This window comes from Hyaena hyaena, unplaced genomic scaffold (genome assembly GCF_003009895.1).
Source record: "Hyaena hyaena isolate Hyena2069 unplaced genomic scaffold, ASM300989v1 scaffold_58, whole genome shotgun sequence".
Lineage (NCBI taxonomy): Eukaryota > Metazoa > Chordata > Mammalia > Carnivora > Hyaenidae > Hyaena > Hyaena hyaena.
The window spans coordinates 4447029-4472223 of NW_024080689.1; the positions used below are offsets into that span (position 1 = coordinate 4447029).

Here is a 25195-nt window from a genome sequence, read left to right on the forward strand (position 1 = left end):
ACCCCTCCTCCAGCCCCCTAGGCCCTGTTCTCTGGGCCAGCCGTCCACTCCCCTCAACTCCTTGATCAGAGCCCTCTTACTCGGCTCTCTGGGGGCCTGTGGGGGGGGAGATCGCCCTTACGTGTTAGAGCCAGAAAGTCTCCCTAACCTGTTTTACTAGGGGCGCCTGGGGGGCTCAATCGGTTAAGTGTCTGACTTTGGCTCAGGTCATGATCTCAAGGTTCGTGGGTTTGAGCCCCGTGTCCGGCTCTGTGCTGACAGCGTGGAGCCTGCTTGGGATTCTCTCTCTCTCTCAAACTTAAAAAATCAATTAAAAAAAACAAAGTGGTTTTCTAAACACAAACATAAAGATACTTTCATCCCCTTCCCATCTCCTGTGCCAGTGTGGTTCTGACCACAGACAGTTTAGAGGAAATGCCCTCGTCCGGCTGCATCAGGGTTTGGGGCCCACGTTGGGCACGGGGCTGTGTTAAATTTGTCACTGTTCCTTGAGGACAAGTTGGAAGTACAAACATGGCATTATAAACCATGTCTCTTTATTTTTATTTATTTTTTTAAAATATTTTTTATTTATTTCTAGGAGAGAGAGAGACAGCATGAGCAGGGGAGGGTCAGAGAGAGAGGGAGACACAGACTGAAACAGGCTCCAGGCTCTGAGCTGGCAGTCAGCACAGAGCCCGACGCGAGGCTCGAACCCACGAACCGCGAGATCATGACCTAAGCGAAAGTCGGACGCTTAACTGACTCAGCCACCCAGGCGCCCCAAACCATGTCTCTTTAAACATGTCTAAATATGGGACCAGACTTCGGGGTAGAAATGTCATCATCTGTTTTTCCAGTTAGACACTTGACTCGATCGCCCCCACCCACCCGCAGGAGCCCAGCACTTCCCGCCGGCCGCTGTCACTGGCCTCTGTCCTTGTTTGGTTGTGTGACCGGGAAACACTGTCCTGATGGTTTAATGGGTCAGCCTCTAGTGGTGCAGGGACCCTGGCCTTGACCACGACATACCCTTGGGCTTCCAGACTCTTAGTTCACACGGGCTCAGGTGTGACTGACGTCAGGGGGCTGTGCCACGGCCATGTCCAGCTTTAGACTTTTTTTTTTCAAAGCACTTTTGTGATTGATTGATTGATTGCAGCTTACTTTTTTATTTTTTATTTTTGTTTGCTTCTTAAAATTTATTCATTGTTTAAATTACATTCAAGTTAGTTAGCAGACAGTGCAACAGTGATTTCAGGAGCAGATGCCTTAATGCCCCTCACCCATGTAGCCCATCCCCCCTCCCACAACCCCTCCCACAACCCTCTGTTTGTTCTACATATTTATGAGTCTCTTATGCTTTATCCCACCCCCTGTTTTTATAGTATTTTTGCTTCTCTTCCCTTATGTTCATCTGTTTAATATCTTAAAGTCCTCATATAAGTGAAGTCACATGCTATTTATCTTTCTCTGACTGACCAATTTCGCTGAGCATAATACCCTCTAGTTCCATCTATGTGTTGCAAATGGTAAGATTTCATTCTTTTTGATTGCCAAGTAGTACTCCATTTGTGTGTGTGTGTGTGTACCACTTCTTTAACCATTCAATCCATCGATGGACATTTGGGCTCTTTCCACACTTTGGCTATTGTCGATAGTGCTGCTATAAACACTGGGGGGTATGTGTCCCTTCAAAACAGCACACCTGTATCCCTTGGGTAAATACCTAGTAGCACAATTGCTGGGTCATAGGGTAGTTCCATTTTTAATTTTTTTGAGGAACCTCCATACTGTTTTCTAGAGTGGCTGCTCCAGTTTGCATCCCCACCAGCCATGCAAAAGAGACCCTCTCTCTCTGCATCTTCGCCAACATGTGCTGTTGCCTGAGTTGTTAATCTTAGCCATTCTGATGGGTGTGAGGTGGTATCTCAATATGGTTTTGATTTGTATTTCCCTGATGATGAGTGATATTGAGCATTTTTTCATGTGTCTGTTCACCATCTGGATGTCTTCTTTGGAGAAGTGTCTGTTCATGTCTTTTGCCCATTTCTTCACTGGATTATTTGTTTTTTGGGTGTGGAGTTTGATAAGTTCTTTACAGATTTTTGATACTAACTCTTTATCTGATATGTCATTTACAAATATCTTCTCCCATTCATTCAGTTGCCTTTTAGTTTTGCTAATTGTTTCCTTCACTGTGCAGGAGCCTTTTATTTTGATGAGGTCCTAATAGTTCATTTTTGCTTTTGCTTCCCTTGCCTCTGGAGACCTATTGAGTAAGAAGTTGCTGTGGCCGAGGTCAAAGAGGTTTTTGCCTGTTTTTTTCCTCAAGGATTTTGATGATTTCCTGTCTTACATTTAGGTCTTTTATCCATTGTGAGTTTATTTTTGTGTATGATGTGAGAAAGTGGTCCAGGTTCATTTTTCTACATGTCGCCGTCCAGTTTTCCCAGCACCATTTGCTGAAGAGATGGTCTTTATTCCATTGGATGTTCTTTCCTGCTTTGTCAAAGATGAGTTGGCCATACGTTTGTGAGTCCATTTCTGAGTTTTCTATTCTGTTCCGTTGATTTGAGTGTTTGTTTTTGTGCCAGTACTGTCATCATATCTTGAAGTCTGGGGATGTGATGCCTCCAGCTTGGGTTTTCTTTTTCAAGATTGCTTTGGCTATTTGGGGTCTTTTCTGGTTCCATGCAGATTTTAGGATTATTTGTTCAAGTTCTGTGAAGAATGCTGGTGTTATTTAAATAGGGATTGTTGTGATTTTTTTAAATTTTAAAGTTTATTTATTTATTTTGAGGGGGAGTAGGGGCAGACAGAGAGTGAGCAAGAGAGAATCCCAAGCAGGCTCCGTGCTTTCAGCACAGAGCCCAACATGGGGCTCAATCCCACAAACCATGAGATCATGACTTGAGCCAAAATCAAGAGTCAAATGCTTAACCGACTGAGGCACCCAGGCGCCCCCAGCTTTAGGCTCTTAAAACCATCAGACCTTGGTGTTGAGCCCAGTCATTTGAACAGCCACTTTCCTCACAGAATCTCGGGACCCCACTGTTCCTTTCTGCTGGTGGGTCTCTGTTAGAACCTTCTCACTCTTTCACAGAGGGCTTGATTAATATTGGACAATATAAAATAGAATTCCAGTCCCTTTTCTTCCAGGTAGTGTCTTGGGCCCTTTAGGCAAATCTCCCCCCTCCTCCTCATCCACCAGCTCTGCACACCAAGGGAGTAGGGGGCCGTGACGGGGAAGGAAGAGCCTTGGTGGGGCCTCCAAAGGGTGCTGGAGAAGGGACACTCAGTGCTCAGAGAAGAGTCCTAGAAGGTACTCCCAGGGAGCTCGGTCCATTCAGAGAGAAAAATAGCTGCAGATTATTTTTCTGCCTCTCTTCCCTCCATTTCTGGCGACCCCGTCTCTAGCAGGCGTGACCAAGCTGAGCCCAAGGAGTTTCTGTGCGTTCAGAGAGTCCCTTCAGTCATGAATGCCTTTCAAGGAGTAGTTGGTTTTGGTTGTTGAAAAAAATCTTTGCCATACTGTATACCTTTCCCTGCAGCCTGCTTTTCTCACTTAAGAGATGTTGCTCACAAAAACTTCTGGAGTTCACCAGTGATTCCCCCAACACGCTGTTTTAAACAGCTGTGTGGTGCTCCACATGCATGAGCATACGGCTCTTTCCAGTTCTTTTTGGCACGTGATGGATGCTACGAAGAGTAGGTTTGTGCTTACATCTTTATGTACTCGGTGGTTCTATTTCTGTGGTAGACTAGAGTCAGAGAAAAAGGTGCAAAGAATGAAAAGACCACTAGAATTAAAAATAAACACAGAAAACCGATAAAATAAAACAAATAAAATGGAAACAATAAACAAAGCTGAGTGTCTTTACTTGTTAGGCAAAGGAATACCCCAGGGGACACTCTGGCTGAATTGTTCATGGACGAGGATAAGCCAGGAATTTTTAAGGGCTGGGAAGGGGGTGCTCGTAATTTTTACATTAATTCAAAGTGGAAGCTTGTCTCTGGAGACACTATTCCTGGCCATCGAAAATCTTCAGCTGGAGAGCAACAGTTGGGGGAGGGGGGACAGTGCCTTTATTTCTGCCACCGGGCAAGTGCTGGGCAGAGTCCTTTCTGGGGTGAGGGAGGGGGACCCGACGTTCTTTGTGACCTCGTGGCGAGCTGGGCGCGGAGAGGGGGAGGCAGGGTGCAGATCAGAAGGCAACAGAGGGGGTCGTAGCTGCAGCAGGGGGCCCGGCAGCCACAGTGACAGGGAGGCCCAGGAGGACGCGGGGGCAGGTGATGAGGGAAGACCCTGGGGGGCAGATGAAATCCAGGAGCACCTGGCCGTCGGTCCCGCGTGCTCACGGCGCCTCAGATACCACAGTAGCCTCTAAAGGGCCACACACACGTCCGCAGACATATTAAAGCACTACTATCTCAAGCAGTGGGGGCAGAAAGCAACTAAGAAAGCAGTGTCTTAAAGGCTTGGTAAAGGGGCAACAGGAAGACACAGCTCAGGGCTGTGACTTCCCCAGCAGCCCTCACTGCCTGGTTCCCAGACACACACACAAATAAGAGGTTGGAATGATCCAGAACGTTACCAGGTGGAACAGGGATCCTGAGGCTCTGTCAGAGGCTGACATGAGCCCCTCCCTCGTTCTTATCTCCCCAGCATCGGTGGTGGAGCAGGTGCAGACACGGCCCGTTCTCACATGTCAGCTTGCGTGGGAAGCAGATATGGTGTCCAGAGGGGCCTCCTGGGTCCCTTCCATGAGGCTGGCATCTCGGAACTGCTTGGATGACTCGTTCAAAGCTGGCCCTTCTTAGCATTTCTGGGAGGAGGCTGAGGAGGTCACCCAGGGCCCTCTCCCCAGCCCCAGCCGCTGCTCTCTGTTTCTTAGACACCCGTCTTCCAATTCCTGTCTTCTAGGTGCAGCACTGAACTGCAAGACCACACCCATGGCCATTCCACCCCAGGGGACACAAAAACTCCACTCCTCCTCTGGGATCCCTGCCCGTGACCTTGACCCCCCCCAACCGGCGATCTTCCTCTTTGTTCTAATGCTGGTCTTGTAATCCTACGTTATTCAAATTTCTTACTCACGCTGACTTCCAAACAATTTTTGCATCTTGCAAAGACCGCAGAGTGGCCTCCGTCCACCCCGTGCCGAGCCATGTTTAAAAGCTGTCACGTGGTCTGTTAACAGGCCTTGGACTGAAGGTCTGAAAGGGTAACAGCCAGGGCAGGGGCTCGGAAGAGGGAAATGAGGGACTCACCTTGGGCGCGGCATTTCAGGGGGTCCACAACACTCAGTAATCAAGATAGAAAATATTTTGGGCGCCTGGGTGGTTCAGTCGATTCATTGTCCGACTCTTGATCTTGGCTCAGGTCATGATCTCACGGTTCATGGGTTCGAGCCCTGCGTCGGGCTCTGTGTTGACAGCTAGCTCAGAGCCTGGAGACTGCTTCAGATTCTGTCTCCCTCTCTCTTTCACCCTCCCCTGCTCACGCTCTCTCTCTCTCTCTCTCTCTCTCAGAAATAAATAAAAACATTTAAAAAGTTTTTTAAAAACCATCTATATTCTTAATATTTTTTGCAATCATTCCTTCTACTAGAAATTTCTCTCTGGCTGACCTGACTCTCAAGATCCCCATACCCAACCCACAGGTGCCTTGTTGTGGAGATTTCTTAGTTTCTCTGATTTCTGGTTATTCTCAGACCCTCTCACCTCCTCTCCCCACCTCCATCCACCCTCTCCTCAGCAATGACATAACTGAGGAAAGTCTGTATTTTTCTTATGATATCAAACAACTCATTTCTCACAGTATCACCTCGTCAACCTCTGCTCTGCCTCCCGGGTGTCTGAAACCAAGATGGCTCTTCAAGGTATTTTGTGAATAATAGGCCATCTGCTACTTTACCTACATAACTAAGTGATATCCCAAGATTAAATTCTCGAGCATCATTGCCTTTTCCACTAATATCTGTAAATTGAGGAAAGCAAAGATTGACTCTCTTAAGAGTCATACTCTGCCATCCCCATCCCCAGAGAACAGTTGCCTACAATCAAGGTGTGTGTGTGTGATGAAAGTAAGAGAGAGAAAAATGAATATATCTAATTATTCTTACAAGACTCTGACAAGTAGATATTATTGCTCCTCTTTTATAAATGAGGACACCAAGACTCAAAGAGGGAATGTATGTCCCCAAAGTCACACCTGTAACAAGCAGGTAGGTGGAATTGTCATGTGCTTGATTCATATTCTCGTCATCCATTCTCTCTTTGACACTTCAAGGTCACCTTCCGCCCTGATCCCTATAGCGAATCCCCTCCCAAAGCTTACTACTCTCTTCATTCTTAGATGCCCCAGGGATCAATGTTGCAGAAGCCTCTGTTGCTTTAACTGGGGCCACCCTTAGGCTGTGCAGGGCCTCAAACAAAGCATTTTTGCAGGCCTCCTATCTGTGTAAATTATTTGATCGATGGCCTACACTGTTGACGGGACTGCAAACCAGTGCAGCCACCGTGAAGAACGTGTGGAGGTTCCTCAAAAAGTTAAAAATTGAACCACCCTATGACCCAGCAATTGCAGTATGAGATATTTCCCTGTAGGATGCAAAAATGCTGATTCGAGGGGTTATATGTGCTCCGATGTTTATAGCAGCATTATCAGCAATGGCTAAATTATGGAAAGAGCCCAAATGCCTATGGACTGATGAAAGGATAAGGAAGATGTGGTGTGTACACACACACACACACACACACGAATATTACTTAGGCATAAAAAATGAAACCTTGCTATCTGCAACGACACTGGTGGATCTAGTGTGTATTATGCTCAGTGAAATAAATCCATCAGAGAAAGACAAATACCATATGATTTCACTTGTGTGTGGAATTTAGAAAACAAAACAGACGCACGTAGGTTAAAATAGAGTCAAATCATGAAACGGACTCACCTAGAGAGAACAGAGGGTTGGTGGCGGGAAGGTGGGGGGGGGCTAAATGGGGAATGGGCATTAAGGAGGGCACTTGTGATGAGCACTGCATGTCATCTATAAGTGATGAATCACTATTTCTACTCCTGAAACTAATTTTACACCATATGTTAACTAGAATTTAAATAAAAACCTGAAAAATGGAAAAATTAAAAGAAAACCCTGTATTACGGAATTCATGCGCCTGTGTTCGATACAGTGATTTATCAGTGCTATATGGAGTACTGGTTAGTGAGGAAGTACTTACGTATTTATTTTTGGTGCACTTAGCGCACAAGGAGTGTGGCATGAATATTTGCTCCAGTGGCTTTCTGAGAAGGAGTGCTTAAGAGGTATATTTTTTGAGATCTTGCATATTTGAAAACATCTTTATTCAACTCACATTTGCTTGGTAATTTGCCTAGGACTAGAATTCTGGGTGGGAAATTAACTACCCTCAGAATTTTGAAGCTATTTTTGTGAGTGTAAGGATAGGCTAATTTCCATAACAGAGAAATCTCAAAATACAGTGACTTAAACATCCAACAAATAGTCCACATGTCGCTTCCTTTTCTCTACTCTACTTGAGATTTCCTCAACTTCATCTCCCCTTTTCTTCTATTAAATTAAAAATATTTTTGCTGGGGTGCCTGAGTGGCTAAGTCGGGTGAGCTTCCAGCTTCGGCTCAGATCATAATCTCATGGTTTGTGAGTTCAAGCCCCACATTGGATTCTCCACTGTCAGTACAGACCCCACTTTGGATCCCCTGTCCACCCCCCCGCCCCTCCCCAACTCATCCACAGACACATGCACGCTCTCTCTCAAAAATAAATAAAACATTTAAAAGTAAATAAATAAAACAAAAAAAATGCCTCATTATAAAAACGTTTCTGCTATTGAAACTTTTCTGTCTTGTTCTTTGTTACTTTTAAAAAACATTTGGCTTGAGGCGCCTGGGTGGCTCAGTCGGTTAAGCGTCCGACTTTCGCTTAGGTCATGATCTCGCGGTTCGTGGGTTCAAGCCCCGCGTCAGGCTCTGTGCTGACTGCCAGCTCAGAGCCTGGAGCCTGTTTCAGTCTGTGACTCCCTCTCTCTCTGACCGTCCCCTGCTCACGCTCTCTCTCTCTCTCCTAGAAATAAATAAAAATATTAAAAAAAAAACAAAAAAAAACATTTGGCTCCCCTTAAAATAACAATATAGGTAGGAATAAAGCTTGCCAAAGAGGTGAAAGACCTGTACTCTGAAAACTATAACACACTGACGAAAAACTATAAAACACTGATGAAAGAAATTGAAGGTGACACAAAGAAATGGAAAGACATTCCATGCTCATGGACTGGGAGAATAAATAGTGTTAAAATGTCTACATTACCCAGAGCAATCTACACACTTAATGCAATCCCTATGAAAATATCCACAGAATTTTTCACAGAGCTAGAACAAACAATTATAAAATTTGTATGGAACTACAAAAGACCCCAAATAGCCAAAGCAACATTGAAAAAGCAAAGCAAAGCTGGAGGCATCACAATTCCAGAGTTCAAGGTATACTACAAAGCCGTAGTCATCAGAACAGTATGGTACTGGTATAAAAATAGACACACAGATCAATGGAACAGAACAAAAAGCCCAGAAATGAACCCACAGCTATATGGTCAATTAATCTTCGACAAAGCAGGAAAGAATATTCAATAGGAAAAAGACCGTCTCTTCAACAAACAGTGTTGGGAAAACTGGACAGCAACATGCAGAAGAATGAAACTGGACCACTTTCTTACACCACACACAAAAATAAATAAAAAAATGGATTAAAGACCTAAATGTGACCTAAAACCATAAAAATCCTAGAGGAAAACACAAGCAGTAACTTCTTTGATAGTGGCTGTAGCACCTTGTTTCTAGATATGTCTCCTGAGGCAAGGGAAACAAAAGCAAAGATAAACTATTGGTACTGCATCAAACTAAAAAGCTGCATGGCAAAAGAAACAACGAAACTAAAAGGCAACCGATAGAATGGGAGAAGATATTTGCAAATGACATATCTGATAAAGAAATAGATAAAGAACTTATAAAACTCAACACCAAAGGATGGATAATCCCATTTAAAAAGGGCAGAAGACATGAATAGGCATTTCACTAAAGATATCCAGAGAGCCATCAGACACATGAAAAGATCCCTGTCATCACTCATCCTCAAGGAACTGCAAATGAAAACTATGATGAAATATCACCTCACATCTGTCAGAATGGCTAATATCAACAACACAAGAAACAGCAGATGTTGGCAAGAATGTGGAGAAAGGGGAACCCTTCTGCACTGTTGGTGGGGATGCAAACTGGTGCAGCTACTGTGGAAAACAGTATGGAGCTTCCTAAAAGAGTTAAAAACAGAACTGGGGCGTCTGGGTGGCTGAGTCAGTTAAGCGTCCGACTTTCGCTTAGGTCATGGTCTCGCGGTTCATGGGTTTGAGCCCCGCGTCGGGCTCTGTGCTGACTGCCAGCTCAGAGCCTGGAGCCTGCTTCAGATTCTGTGTCTCTCTCTCTCTCTCTGACCCTCCCCTGCTCGTGCTGTCTCTCTCTCTCTCCTAGAAATAAATAAAACATTAAAAAAAAAAAAGTTAAAAACAGAACTAACTACCTTAGGATCCAGCAATTGCACTACTAGGTATTTACCCAAAGAATACAAAGATACTGCTTCCAAGGGATACATGCACACTGATGCTTATAGCAGCATATCTACAATAGCCAGACAATGGACACAACTCAAATGTCCATCAACTGATAAATGGGTAAAGAAGATGTGGTACACACACACGAGGGAATAGTACTCTGTATACAGGGCCAGATTGTGAACCAACAATCTCCAATCCCTTTGTCATCATGCTTTAAAAAAAAAAAAAATCCCTTAACTGGCATTTTAGTGGAGAAAGGAATGAGAGCAAAGAAGGAGGAAGAGCTCCAGTCCTTCATCATTACTTGCAAGAAGATTTTTTTCCCTTAAATAGTGCTGCTCTTCCATTTCCCCCCTCATCTTTCTTTCTTGAACTTTTGGACAGATGTTAGAACTTCTGGATTTATTCTCCATGTTCCTCAATATTTCTTCTTCACTTTTTAATAAAAATGATATTCCTGTGTTTTGTACTTTGAGAGAACTCCTTGGCTGAGTTTTTCAACTCACAAATTCGCTCTTTAGCTGTGTCTATTCTGCCCCTGAGTGGTAACATCAACAGCTGCACTTGTTTTATTCCCTGCTTCCCTATTTGCTTCATTTAGTAACTCCCAGTTCTTGTTTCATGATTACCTACCCTTATCTCTCTGAAATTATTATTTATACCTATTTGCAGTCCTATTCTGATAGCTTATTAATTCCATCTCATTGGGTTTAAGTTCTTCCAGTTTTTCAATGTGTGCCTCTTACGAGGTTAGAAACTTCTCAACTGCCTGTTAACTCTTCTTTGTACTCCTCTTCATAGCTGATGTTATCTATTAGACAGTTGCTGTCTTGGCTTTCAAAGCCCACCTGGGGAGAGGGGCTGGTGTCACTGTCAGGGTTGCAGTCTGTATTTGATTCCACTGGAAGTTGAAAGTGGATGGAGGTGCTGCTGGTGAGGCGCAGAGTGTGGAGTGCTCCATATTCCCTAAGGATGGCTTCCACGTGGCTCCCACAGCTCAGGGCACTGCTCTTGTTTCCTCCTAGGGGGAAGGAGTATGTTCCTCTCTCTATATTCCTGCTGATGTTCCTCTGGTTTTCCCTTTCAACCTCGTATGATGTCTATCTTTTAGCAAGTTCTCCCTCTCTTTCCCATAAGCCATTCACTTTCTAATCTTGGAGCATCTATAATATATTTCCTATTGTGTCTATGGTTAGAATTTGGTGTGGAAAGTAGCCTCCAGTGTCTATCCATCTGCCATCTTGTAATCAGCATTGAGTATTCCTTATCAAATTCCCTTGCATTGGGGACTGAGAAGATATTTTGAAACAGTCTTGCGCTTCTCAAACTATGAATCAAAGAAGCAAAAGTAGTTTAACCAATATATCCTGCTTCACCAGTTTGTTACAAAATTGGGTTACATTCCTTCAAATATTTAGAGTAAACTGTTCTTTACCTCCACCCTGGCCTGTTAGGATATGTTGTTTCTTCCTCTCAAGGGCACTTCCGTGATGTTAGTTAACAGTTTCTGTAGTACTTATTTTGGGCCAGACATTCATCTAAGTGCTTTTTACATGTACGAACTCATAATTCCAGACTTCTCAAGAAGCTTATTAAGTTTCATGTGTCAGTACTTGTTATTCTTGAGAACCCATCTGACAACTTGCTCAGTCTGTAAGAGATTCCTGTGTTTGTTTCATTTTGTTTCGTTTTGTTCTCTGACTGTTGTTGCTTTTACTGAAATATGGATAGCGGATGCACCCCAGGGTCTAATGATTTTCCCCTTGTGTCCTGGTAACTGACCTACCGAACACCCGTCAATGATAGTGTCCTGTCTTCTGGGACAGTGATTGGCCGTGAGCTGGACGCATGGCCCAGGAAGGGCTAACCAGCACCAGTGAGGCTTCCTTCTGAGGCTTTGATGGAAATAGAGTAAATTCAGTGTTTCTGTTTCCATGGTGGCTGCCAAGTTTGCAGGCTCTAGGCGTGTCGACCACAGTGCCCTCCACTTGGAGAAAGGCTGGTGGAGAATAAAGCCGACATAGAGGAAAGCAAAGCTGGGTCACCGACAAGAGAGACTGAATCCTGATGAGATCGTTTGAACCCTTTGATCCAGCCACATCTGAGGTCAGACCACTTCTGACTTTTTAAATTAGAGGAACCAATACATGTCTTTTCTTGTTTAAAAGCCACTTTGAATTAACTTCCTGTTACATGTGAACAAAGAATCCCGAATAACGCAAGTGGTAAGGCAGCGAGTGGCACAGTCTTCAGACTCGGGCGCAGGGACACCTGTGGTCTGGGTCCCACAAACAGCGCCTTGCAGTGACCCAGTCTCTGAGCAGCGTTCTCCCTGGACAGCCCGGGATCTGTGTGAATGGTGGTGAGGACCGAATTCCTTCCCGTCTTCCTGGGGTCCTTTCCCAGATGGTTCTCTGCTCGTAATTGCTGGGAACTGATCTCAGGGGCAGGAACTTGGCATCGCCTGGCTTTTTTTTCACATTTCTAGAACCTCTCTGGGTGAGTCAGGCAGTTTCAAGGGCATTTGCATCTGAGTATGGGAAAACTGCCCAGAGATCAGCCTTATATTTTCACTTCGACTCACTACTTTATATTTCTTTTTTTTTCCTTATGTAGTCCGAAGTGGAAATCCTTTTTTTCCCCCCCTAAAGAATTGTTTTTTGGGGAGTTGACCTTTGTCCTGATGCCCACCCTCAAGCTTCAGAGGGATGGAAAGATAGTTCTGTCCATCAGCTCTTCTCAAGAAGGTACTTTAAAGTAGGTCACCTTGACGTGGCCTCTCCAGTTCTGTTTGTATTTGTTTGCAAAAAATCACATCACTAGACAGAGAGCACTTGTCTGCTGGCCAACTAGTTTGTGTTAATTTTATAGTAACATCTGATACCTTTACCATTGTTTCTGGCATTTGGAAGTGTTTTTGTGAGCACTGGCGATAGTTAACCAATATGTTTTGAGAGATATGTTTTGGATATAATTTTCCAAATCCCCCTCCCATAAATCCACTCTAAAGCATTCATCTGTGAACACTTGGGGTCTCCACCTAGCATTAGAAAATGGCGTGTGAAGCCACTGACCTTAGTAAGGTTTCACTGATGTGTGTTCCAGAAATGTCACAACTCCTGCTCAGGTCACAGTGTCCCCAACATTAAAAAACAAAAAACAAAAAACAGTGACTTATTCTACAAAGGGATAGTTTTTGTTTATTCTAATAAACTTTCCATTTTATTTTACTTAAAAAATTTTTTACATTTATTTATTTTTGAGAGACAGAATGAGACAGAACATGAGCAGGAGAGGGGCAGAGAGAGAAGGAGACACAGAATCTGAAACAGGCTCCAGTCTCTGAGCAAACTTTCAGCACAGAGCCTGACGTGGGGCTTGAACCCACGAACTGTGTGATCATGACCTGAGCTGAAGTTGGATGCTCAACCGACTGAGCCACTCGGGTGCCCCTAAACTTTCCATTTTAAAATAGTTTTAGGTTTACAGAAAAATTCCAAAGATCTTGCAGAGAATCTGTCACCAATATTTTGAAATTTGTATGAAAACTCAGGGGCACCTGAGTGGCTCAGTTGGTTAAGCGTCCGACTTTGGCTCAGGTCACGATCTCACGGGTTGTGGTTCGAGCCCCACGTTGGGCTCTGTGCTGACAGCTCAGAGCCTGGAGCCTTTAGAGTCTGTGTCTCCCTCTCTCTCTCTCTCTCTGCCCCCTCCCCCACTCTCTCTGTCTCTAAAAAATAAATAATAGACATTAAAGAAAATACAATAGAATTCTTAGGTTGGGAGCTTCGTTTGGAGTTATTTGGCTGTGATCCTGTACTTTTGTAAACTGGCCAAGTAGAATGTGTCTGGCAGTAGCAGGATCTCGGTCTCTTATAATCTGAGTGGATTATATCAAGAAACCTTCATATGGAAGAATCCTTTTTTGCCCTCATATTTGTGATGTGCTCACCTTCTGGTTTCTGGTGGGATACACTTGTCACGTGCATGGTCTGTGGAGTAATTGATCACAAATAGGTCTTTAAGCTTCTACCTGTCAGGCTTTGAGGATAACAGAAGGGTATACAGTTTATGAATATTACTTTGGAGGGTACACACAGACAAAGTATCTATGTTAGCAAGGCTTTTGTGAACACATGGGGTTATTACAGTTGGATTAGACTTTCTCAGCCATTTTATGGATAGCCAAATACACCATATTTTATTACAAACATCTATAATTAAATATTTTTTATTTTCTTATTCATAAACGGAGGTGACTTGGTGATTTTTTTTGTTTTATTGTGAAGTTATTTTATTTTTTAATATTTATTTTTGAGAGAGAGAGAGAAAGAGAGCCAGAGAGAGGGGAGACATAGAAGCAGGCTCCAGGCTCCGAGCTGTCAGCCGTAGAGCCTGACGTGGGGCTCAAACCCATGAACTATGAGATCATGACCTGAACTGAAGTTGGCCGTTTAACCGACTGAGCCACCCAGGTGCCCCTATTGTGAAGTAATGTTAAATCAGCTTTGGTGAGGTGTAGTCTGTGTACGATAAAATGCGTTGATTGTACGTTCCCATGAGTTTTGACAGATTTATACATCCTTGTATCCATGACCACATCAAATATATGGAATATTTTCATTACCCCAAAATGTTTCTTTGTGCCTCATGCCAGTCACCCTCCCTGGGCCCTAGGCAACACCTGGTTTGCTTTCTGTCACCGTAGATTAGATTAGTCTTATCTGGGGTTGTGTGTAAGTGGAATCATATATCATATACTCTTGTAACGACTCAGTGTAACGTCTGAGTGATTTATCTACTTGATTACGGGTATCAGTTGTTCATTTCTTTAAAAAGTCGTTTTATTTTGACAAATTCATGGATTCACAAGAAACTGCAAAGATAGGAACAAGAGGTCCCATGTACACATTACAGGTCAGTGTTAACTGTGGGGCAACTTCAAAACTGACTCTAGCCCAGTGACCGTGTCTCGTTCTGGGTCGTTCTGTCGCATGTGTGGATTTCTGTGGCCACCAGCACAGGTACGCTACAGAGCTCTTCCACCGCCCCAAAGCTCTCCCTGCTTTCACCCTCTCCCTCCCTCTTCACCATCCCTCACTCCTGGGAACTACAATCTGTTTACCATCTCTATAGTTTTGTCGTTTCTAGAATGTTATATAAATGGAATCATTCCAGGGGCACCTGGGTGGTTCAATCGATTAAGCATCTGACTTTGGTTCAGGCCATGATCTCACAGTTCATGGGTTGGAGGCTCAAGTCATGATCTCACGGTTCATGAATTCGAGCCCCGCATCAGGCAGCTCGGACCCTGGAGCCTGCTTTGGATTCTGTGTCTCCCTCTCTCTCTCTGCCCCTCCCCTGGTTGTGTTTTTTCTCTCTCTCTCCCAAAAACAAATAAACAGTAGACAAATAGAAATGGAATCATACAATATATGACCTTTTGAGATCAGCTGTTTTTCACTCAACATAGTGCTTTTGGGGCAAAGGATTGAATCCTGTCTGCCAATCCAGTTGGCGCCTTCTGATTTGAGGAGTGGGGTGGGGAGTGGCACCTTGTGATCACCGGGTGCGGATGGAAGGCTGGGACCCCCAAATGGTCTCCCCTGACATCTTGGAAAGTGGCCTCATCAACACCGTGTGGCCATAAAAGTCCCAGCTCTCTGCCCATTTTCTTCAGATCACACACCAGCAGGGGGATGTTAGAGGCACCTTGTTCCAGCCTGAGAAGAGAGGTGGGGGCTGCTGAATGCGGGTGTGGATGGGGCTCTGGCTCCTTCCATGGTGTTTGGCCTGCAGACAGCAATTGTGCCTAAAAGTCTTGCAAACTAGCAAGACTTTCTTCTTCTTCTTCTTCTTCTCCTTCTCCTTCTCCTCCTCCCCCTCCTCCTCCTCCTCTTCTTCTCCTTCTTCTTCTCCTCCTCTGACCAGAGAAATTTCTTGGGTTTTTGTTGTTGTTGTTGTTGTTGTTGTTGTTGTTTGTACCTATTGGTGCTCCCAGGTTGGCAGCACCTCTGGCATCCAGACCCAGATGCATGAGGGAACCCCCCCCGCCAGGACTCACCACCGTGTCATTTCTGAGGTCCTGAGGTCCCTCGCCAGTCTGTCTTCTTACCTATACCTTTTACAGTCTTCTTATGTTTGTTTTCTTATTTTTATTTTATAAAAATGTTTTATTTATTTCTGAGAGAGAGCGAGAGAGACAGCATGAGCAGGGGAGGGGCAGAGAGAGAGGGAGACACAGAATCTGAAACAGGCTCCAGGCTCTGAGCTGGCTGTCAGCACAGAGCCCGATGCGGGGCTTGAACCCACAAACCATGAGATCATGACCTGAGCCGAAGTCAGATGCTTAACCGACTCAGCCACCCAGGCGCCCCTTCTTATGTTTGTTTTCTATGTTCATGGTTTTTAGCTGTACTTGGTGGGAAGTACAGAAAGATGTGTATCTATTTCATCCTCAGTTCATTCCTTTATTTTTTGCTGAGTAATATTCCATTGTATACAAATACCATGGTCTGTTTATCTAATTACCTGTTGAAGCAACTTGGATTGTGTCCAGTTCTTGGCTTTATGGACACTGCTGCTTTGAACATGATTTACTGCTTCTGTTAACGTACATCGCCCAGTCTTTGTGTGGACATATGTTTTCATTTGTCGGGATAAACACTTTGCGGCAGAATTGCCGAGTCATATAGTAATTGTACATTCAGCTTTACAATAAACTGACAAACTGTTTTCCAGAGTAGCTGTACCATTTTACTTTCCCACTCACGATCCTTCTGTCGCTCTCCATCCGCACTGACATTTGGTACTGACAGTCTTTTAAATTTGGGGCATTCTGGTTTTAATTCACATCCCCTGGTGACTGATGATGATGAACATCTTTTCATGTGCTTGTCTGCCACTCACGGATCTTCTTTGGAAATAAGTCTGTTAAAATCTTCAGCCCATTTTATTGAGTTGTTTGTCTTCTTATTATGGACTTGTAAAAGTTCTTTATATTCTGGACACAATTCTTTTATTAGATATGTGCCTTACAAATATTTGCTCCCAGTCTGCGGCTTGGCTTTTCATGGTCTTCACAGGGGCTTTTGAAGAGAGCAAGTTTTAATTTTGATGAAGTCTGGTTCATCAATTCTTTTTTCTTTTGGTACCTGATACTTTTTTGTCCTATGAAAACTTCACCCAAACCAAAGTTTAAAAATTTTCTTAGGTTTTTGTATAAAAGTATTATAGGTTCAGGGGCGCCCCACGGCTCAGTCGGCCTTCAGCTCAGCTCATGATCTCATGGTTCGTGGGTTCGACCCCCTCATTGGGCTCCGTGCTGACAGCTCAGAGCCTGGAGCCTGCTTCAGATTCTGGGTCTCCCTCTCTCTCTGACCCTCCCCTATTCATTCTCTCTCTCTCTCTCTCTCTCTCCCTCTTCTCCCACCTCTCAAAAATAAACATTAAACAAAAAAGAGCGGTTTTGGGACAGTTAAAAAAAAAGGTGCAGAGCCAGACCACCTACGTTTGCCCCACCATTACTAGATATGTGACTTTAGGAAACTTATTTCATCTCCTTTGTGCTTCACTTTCTTCCCTTGTAAAACTGCAAAAATAATAGTGCCTACACACTGATTTGGGGGCGGGACTAAAAGTCAACGTATGTGAAATGAGTAAATAGTGGCTAGTAGGCAGTGGATTAGTGTCAGATGATACTGTTGTTTTTACTTCCCGTGTCTGCTGGGAGCAGCCGTGTAGTGGTCATGAAAATAAAATGCATAAGAATTCTAACTGGGGTCTAGAAACACAGAGACGGAGGAGTCAGGGAAGTCTCCAGAGGGGAGACTGTATATTTGGGTTGACTTTTGAAGAATGAACGTAATTCGCCAGCTATGTGAGGAGAAAGGAGCATCCTTGGCAGAGGGAAGTCCAAATTCAAAGGCAGAGGACTGATGATGTCATGGGCTTGTGATAAACAGTAAATGGTCTGTGGGGCTGGAGTCTAGACTTCATGGGAGCAGATGATCAGAGGGTGCTGTGGGGGTGCCATTGGAAGGGAGGGCAGGGGCCACATTACCATGGGCTTATATGTGTCGTGAAAACCATACAAGAAAAGGCAAAACTCGTGTTGAACCTGCTCATTGAACTTTGGGAGGAGTTGGTACCGGTGAAGACAATGAGGATTGTCTTTTTTTCTTCTGTCTGCACATGACTTTAGACTTGGGTTGACCCACAAGCAGTGGTAGGTCTGTTTAGACCAGACGGGGCAAGGGTGACAGAAGAGCTAAGGAGTACAAGGGCCAGTAAAGGTATGTGTGGTGGCAGTGTGGGCGACAGGCAGTGACGAGAGTAACCACATCAACTGGGCTGTTCTTCCATTCCCCTGATGTTGGCTGAGTAGCCGCTGTGTGGATTCCCAGACATCGAGGGCACAGAGAGAACTGAGACAAAACCCCACTCTCGTTCTGCCATCCACTACCTATTGACTATAGTATATGTATTTGTTTCCTGAGTATTTTGAGGCACATCCCAGACACCATATAATTTCACCTTTAAACATGTTCCTGTGTCTCTCTTATTGATGACTGTAGTCAACAGCCGCCATATTGTTTTCACCGTATCATTCATCACCTCGTGCCACATAATAGCATCTGATAGCTGATATGAGATAAACTGATCACCTCACCTCTAATAGTCCGTGTGCAGTCACATTTTCCCCAGTGTTTTAAAAATGCCTTTTTAAAGGCTGGTTTTTTTGAATCTAGGTTCAGACAGGGGCCGCCATTGCATTTGGTTGACCCGACTCTCCTACTCACCTCTAAGCCACTCTCCATAGACCCTTGCAACCTTTCATGCCCCTGGAAAGTTTTGTATTTTAAAATTATGATATGGTAAAACTCACTTTTTGGTGTACAATTCTATTTTTTTAAATCATTTTTTGAACTATTTATGTATTTAGAGAGAGTTCGTGCAGGGGAGGGGCAGAGATTGAGGGAGAGAGAGAATCCCAAGCAGGCTCCACTCTGTCAGTGCAGAGCCTGACATGGGGCTTGAACCCACGGCCCTGGGATCATGATCTGAGCCGAAATCAAGAGTCAGACACTCAACTGACTGAGCCACCCAAGCGCCCCTGCAATTCTATGTTGACCTTTGTGTAGATTCATGTGACTCCTCCCACAATCCAGACACAGAACAATTTACTCACCCCCACCCCACCAAAACCTCTGTGGCGCTGTCCCCTTTAAGTCACACCTTTCGTGCCATTATATTTGTTGGCAAATTGAGTCACTTGCTCTGTAGAGTTTCCCACCTGCTGGATTTGACAGACAGCTTTCTCACAATGTGATTCATCATGCTTCTCTCTTTCCCCTGCTTTCTGTAAGCTGGTACAAGATCTAGAGGTTGGACCAGATGCCGCCCTATTTTCTTTGTTTCTCTTTTGATAATACTTACAGGTAGTGCTGTGGTTTCCTATCGCATGACATCAGAAGGAATGTAGTTTTTGGTGGAATCGCTCCTAGTGGTGCTGAAATTCACCACTGGGTTCACGTATTGGCTGGATCCCCTCTGTGGAGCGTGCCCGGCAGCCCCTCACCTGGTGACTTTCCTAGCAGTTCATGGCCACCAGGAGCTGGAACTTCATTAGGGACTACAAAGTGGGGATTTTCTAGTTCTGTCATTTCTTTTGCATGTATGAATTTTAGTTATTCTATTCTGATATACCTTGAGCAGAAGGAAAGGATCAACCAGGAAGAGACTGTGCAGTCATTTCTTTGCAGAGTTGGTGGCCCTGTGTAGCTAAGTGTAGGCGGTATGGAAAAAATCATTTGTAAAGACCAGGGTGCTTCTCCGGAAGGAGGGGCCAGGCTCTCCTCCTCTGCCCAGCCGCACTCTGCCTGAGAAGCAGAAATAAGCCTGCCCTGGGCTGATGGCAGGGTGTGGGGGAGCACGGCGGAAGCTTCTGGGGCACCTCGAGCTCTGCTATCTGGAGATTGGGGGCCATGCAGAGCAGCGCCGGCCTGACCCTTGCTCCTTTCCCTGTCATCCTCTGGCTCATCCGATTCTGGGGAGAGGGTTTGAGGGGGGAGCCCTGGGAGAGACTGGCTAAAGATACGGGCTGCTCCCTGCACTTTTCCTTTTGCCGAGTTTCTGAGTCTAAGTCGGGGCTCAGGTGGGGAAAAGGGAAAGAGCTTTGAATTGGATGAAAAAATGGGCATTCGATCGTAAATTACACTTGATCTTTTTTTTTAATGTTGTATTTATTTTTGAGAGAGAGAGAGTGTGAGTGAGGGGCGGGCAGAGAGAGAGAGGAGGACAGAGGATGCGAAGTGAGCTTCTCGCTGACAGCAGAGAGCCTACTGTGGGGCTTGAACTCACGAACCGTGAAATCCGACCTGAGCCGAAGTCAGACGATAAATCGACCGAGCCACCCAGGTGCCCCTAGACTAGACCTTTTAATATCTACGATTATCCTTGTTCTAACAGCCAAAGTGACACAGGAAGTTATAGGACCTTCGATGCTACTTATGCAGATCTCTTCCGTTTGTGCAAATTCACTGAGCACATGCATGTAGCTTATACTTTTCTATAAGCATCTTCAATTTCAGTAAAAATGTATAAGAAAGCTGCAGGTTGTAATATAGTCCAGACGTATGGAAGGGAGGTCTCACACAGGTTTAAGGACAGTGGAGAGTTAAAAATAGAGATTTCAGGACTGTATGCCACCGAGTCCTGCCCATTGATGCCATTGACAGGTTATGTACCACCTGACCCTCTGTTGTGTCTAGTCTGATGTAGCCAGGGGAACATGGTATGGGAGCCCTGCTGGAAAATTTCATCAGGAAATTAATGAAAGGAACATTCCCTCCGGTGGCTGGGTCAGCCAACTGGAGGAAGCCATGGAGCTTGGCGGGAGTAAGGCACAGTCAGGAGGCTGTGACACGAGTGCCGGGCGGGCGGGGGTGGGGGGCAGGGGGGAGGTCACACGTATACCTGCAGCCCAGCCTCTCCCGTGAGGACGCCTGCATACACTGCCTGCTGCGGATCCACTCCAGGATTAAGAAGCACCTCCCCCTACCACGTCCATCCTGAGCTCATGATCTTCCTCCCCAGACCCCGTCCTGTTCCAGCGTCCGACTCTGTGGATCCCATCCGTCGGACGCTCGGGTGTGCAAGCCAGAATCCGGAAGTCACTCTTGCCTCGTGCCTTGGCCAAGCCTTGCTCTGTTGAAGGTCTCCCGAGTCCTCCGTCTTCTCTGCACCCCGCGGCCTTTGCCCCAGTTGAACTGCTCCTGCAGCAGGAGCCCCACTGGACCTCCTTTGCCCACCACAACCTGCATCTGGGCCATTTACTGCTCTAAATATTTTAATGTTTTTTTATTTTTAAGAGAGAGACAGAGTATGAGTGGGAGACGGGCAGAGAGAGAGGGAGACACAGAAACCAAAGCAGGCTCCAGGCTCCGAGCTGTCAGCACAGAGCCCCATGTGGGGCTTGAACTCACGAGCCGTGAGATCACGACCTGAGCCAAAGTCGGATGCTCAACCGACTGAGCCGCGCAGGCGCCCCTCATTTGGCTTCAGAGCCATTCGATCTGAACCATCAGGATTCTTGTGGCCAGATCCGTTCTAAAGGAGGGATTCCCAGGTGGTGGCCCCCAGTGCCTATGTGCTGCTAGGTGAGGGCCCGCTGCCCACACAGATGGGTCGGAAGGCTTGGGGAAGGACCGGCCTCGGCAAGGTGGTTGCGTTTGGAGAAGACGACCTCAGACAGAATCCCGGGGGCGCTGTGCGCGCGGTTGCTAGATAGAGAAACGGTAAGGATGCTTGGTGCTTCTAGGACATGGCCCAGTGTCATCCACCCGGGGGTGGGGGGGGGGTCCGGAATATGTGGCCAAATCAAGGAGTCTGCCCATTCCTCTACTGGTTTTATTTTTTCTTCACTAAGTTTTATTTTTGTGAGACTTGGGGACTGAGTCACAAAGGAATCGGTCATCTACTGTTTTGTTCCCCTCCCCAGGTTTCTGGGAATCTCCCCCTGTCCGCCCATGGGTGGACCAGGAGAAGAGCCGGGTTCACACCCTGTTCCTGGGTGCACTTGATTGCTCCAGAGATAACACCTGACCTGGGTTTGGCCAGTCTTTCCTGGGAATTTGGAAGGAAGGCTGAGAGACGACAGCTCAGCCTGATGCGGGGACAGAACTTCCTGTGTCCCAGCCTCTTTGGAGCCTGTTGTGGAGGCTCAGCTGTACCTCTGCCCTCGGGCTCCAGGACAGATGCCAGGCCGCTGACACTAAGCTTCCCCTCGCAAATGTACGGTGGCTTCCGTGGGTTTCTGTTACCAGGACTCAAAATAATCCTACCTCACGACTCTCTGGGAACACTTCTTCATGAAGTTCCTTGTTTGTTAGCCTGAAGGCTGCCTGACGTTAGTCATAAAATTCTTTTTTCCCTCCTGGAGATAAAGATGGAGGTGATAACTGTACATAGTGAACCAGTAACCACCAAGCCCCGCCCTCCTTGCAGAAAATAACCGTGGCAGCCACGGAGGACCGTCTCTGTGTGCAGGATTCCTACTGGAACTCTCTATCTGACTAGAAGTCCTGTGTGGCTGTGCTTACTCCTACTTTATTGTCGTTATTCAGGAATAAGATGGAGCTGCACTTGAACCTGCCCCACAGTGTCTCCAATGAGAGAACGGTTATGAATAGATGTTCACACATGGAGTCTGGTGGCATCACCACTATCTGCCATTCCTGTCCCTTGGATGTGCTCGCTCCTCCCGAGCCCAAGGACAATCTTCAAGAAAGTGGAAAATACAAAGTACCTGAAGGTTGAAAAACAAAAGACGTATCCTAGTTGGAGAAAGTCAAAACACACGTGGGGTATCGTTTGAATATCTCTTGGCTCCGATTTGGCTTGATAATGAAGGCAACAATATTAGAGAAAGGAGCCTTGACTTGTGTCTGTCCCTTTGTGTCCCGAAGCAGGTCCAGCTCAGGAAAAGAGGGTTCCTTGGTTTTGGCAGAGTCCTAGAAGAAACTGGGGTTCGGGTTGGCTGTGGGACTACCTCTTCGGGGGCCCAGGAGAGAGTATCAGAAGGATGGGGGAGGGGTGCTGGGAGAGTCTGCCCCCCATTCCCTCCTTTGTTCTTTGCCTTGGGAGATGGTTGAGTTCCCTTCCACTGCAGCCCGCGGTGGCCTGGAGGCACAGCTCGGAGCAGCCTGACTGCGGTTTTACTCCTTTATTCCTCAATGTCTCGTCCCTCGCATCAGATCGTAGGGGCTTTAAGATTGGGCCATGGGGTGGTTTCAGAACAGTGTCCACAAATCCTTTGACCCTCAGTCCATTGAAAGGTGGGGCTTGGGATGCCTGGGTGGCTCAGTTAAGCGGCTGATTTCGGCTCAGGTCATGATTTCAGGGTGTGTGAGTTCGAGCGCCGCATTGGGCTCTATGCTGACAGCTTAGAGCCTGGAGCCTGTTTCAGATTCTGTGGCTCCTCTCTCTCTGCCCCTCCCCTGCTCACGCTCTTTCTCTCTTAAAAATGAATAAACATTAAAAAAAAAAAAAAAAGATGGAGCTTGTGTCTCCCGCTCACCTGAACCTGGGAGGGTTTGTAACTCCACGTGCAGCCAGTAGAGTGGGATGGAGATGATGTGTGAGTTCTGAGGCCAGGTCGGAAAAGGGCTGCAGCTTCCCCTTTTGCTGAACACTTGTTTCTGGAGCCCTGAGCTGCAGGGTAAGCAGTGTGAGCCCAGGCTGCAGGGAGAGGCCGTGTGGAGGTGCTACTGCCAGTAACTCCAGCCAAGGTCTCAGCAGACGGCTATCGTCGAGTGCCAGACAGGGGAGCTGAGGCGCCATCGTGTGAGTCCCGCCTCTGGCAGTGGGGTCCTCCGGCTGGGGAGCCTTCCTACCTGAGGTCCCAGAGGTCATGGAGCAGAGACAGGCCTTTTCTGCTGTGTCCCCACCTGAATTCCAGACCCACAGCATCTGTGAGCAACAGAAAGTGTATGTTCGAAGGATTTATGTTTTGAGTTAACTTGTTATGCAGTGAACCCAAAGCAGTGAGAGCACACTCCCTTACCCCTCTCTGTACTACTGGAAGCTTGGAGAGCAGTGACTGAGCCCTCGTGGTCTCCGTAGGCATGCTGGATCTCAGGAAGAAAATAAATGGAGAAGTCAAGTTGGGCATTCCCAATTTATTCTTCCCATAATTACCAATGAGGTAATGGCATTCCATCACCCCTGAGACCTGGATCCTTGCCGGAATTAAGCTTCCTTCTCATCAAGGAAACATCAGAAGAAGGACACAAGTGCTCACCTCTGTCAAGAAAGGCATCTTAATGAGCTCATTCTGCAGTCCCCTCCTCCTCCAATCATTTCAGTGTACTCCTGTCTTTCTTTTTTGTTGTGTTATAGTGTAATAATATAAATTATGATGAGGTTAAAATAAAAGAATAAGTAATGATAAAAATTTTACTGAATGTATGCTACATAATTGTATATAATATGTAATAAAAATATTATAATTAAAGAATAACATCCTTTTATTTGTTTTTGTTGTTTTGTTCTCTTTCATTTTAGTGGTTCTTTCAAATGTTTTGTGTTCCTTGGCTATCTCTTCATGCAAGTGGGGGGGCCTTACGAAGCTGACTGGAAACTCTGAATATGTAGGCGAGGTTTCCAGATGTGTTGGGCTCTCACAGGGAAACTGGAACGTGAAAGGGCTCTGTCTTTGGGTTACACCTCCAAATGTTAATTAGAACAAGGAGGCCTTTTCTCTGGAATAGTTTAATTCTGCAGACAAGAAGTGCCCTGTCTCCTGCTGTGGAAGTGTGAGCTACTTGCAGATACGAGCAGGTTGGGGAAAGACTGGGGTCCCTATCATTCCGTGTGAAGTGTCACTTGATCTCCCTGTTCTCAGGCTGTTGGGAGGAAAACTTTTCCTATATCCTTCAAAGATTCTTCCAGCTGGTGTAAGAATTAAATTGAGATAAGACAGATTAACAGGAGAAAATCAAATTTAATTTCCTACATATGGGAACCCCACATATATGAGAGGTGCAAAGATATATAAAACGGGCAAAGATGTATGTCAGCCTGAGCTAAGGATTGGGATAGGGGCCTGGGGTTCAATGAAGAGGAAAGCAATGTGGGGTGCAGTAAGAGGAAGAGTAGCTGCTTGGTAATTAGGTATCTACTCTGCCATTGGATGGGTCATTCAGATAGAAGTTACCTCTGGTCATAACTCTTATTCTGGGAAAGACCCCCAGTTTAGATTCTTCTAGGTAGTTAAGGGAGGTACTAAAGTTTCTCTTGAGCCCCCAGGGTCTCCACTGGCTTCAGCTCAAAATAGTCCACATGCCAAAGTGGCACATTTTGGGGAAACTTGTCCTGAACCCCTTCAAGTCCCTTATCTCACCCTCTTCCCTCTACCCTACCTGGTCACCCCAAGCCCAGAGCATCTCACTTCTTCAAAAAGTAAGCCTCTCGCCTTGCAGTGGGAAGGATGGTAGCCTGTGTGTGTGGGATAGGAAGGGACTTGGTGGTCTTACAAGCACCCCCTCATGTTGGCCTCATGTCT

The 25195-nt window shown here is 45.8% G+C and overlaps 1 long non-coding RNA gene across 1 annotated transcript in view; it reads left to right on the forward strand.

The window, feature by feature from the left end:
• The window catches only part of LOC120231413, a 36272-nt gene extending 15248 nt beyond the window's left edge, over nt 1-21024 (forward strand). Inside the window, exon 3 of the long non-coding RNA XR_005528314.1 lies at nt 20728-21024. This is a non-coding gene — a long non-coding RNA (uncharacterized LOC120231413). The remainder of the gene's footprint in view (nt 1-20727) is intronic.
• Nucleotides 21025-25195: the final 4171 nt, after the last annotated feature.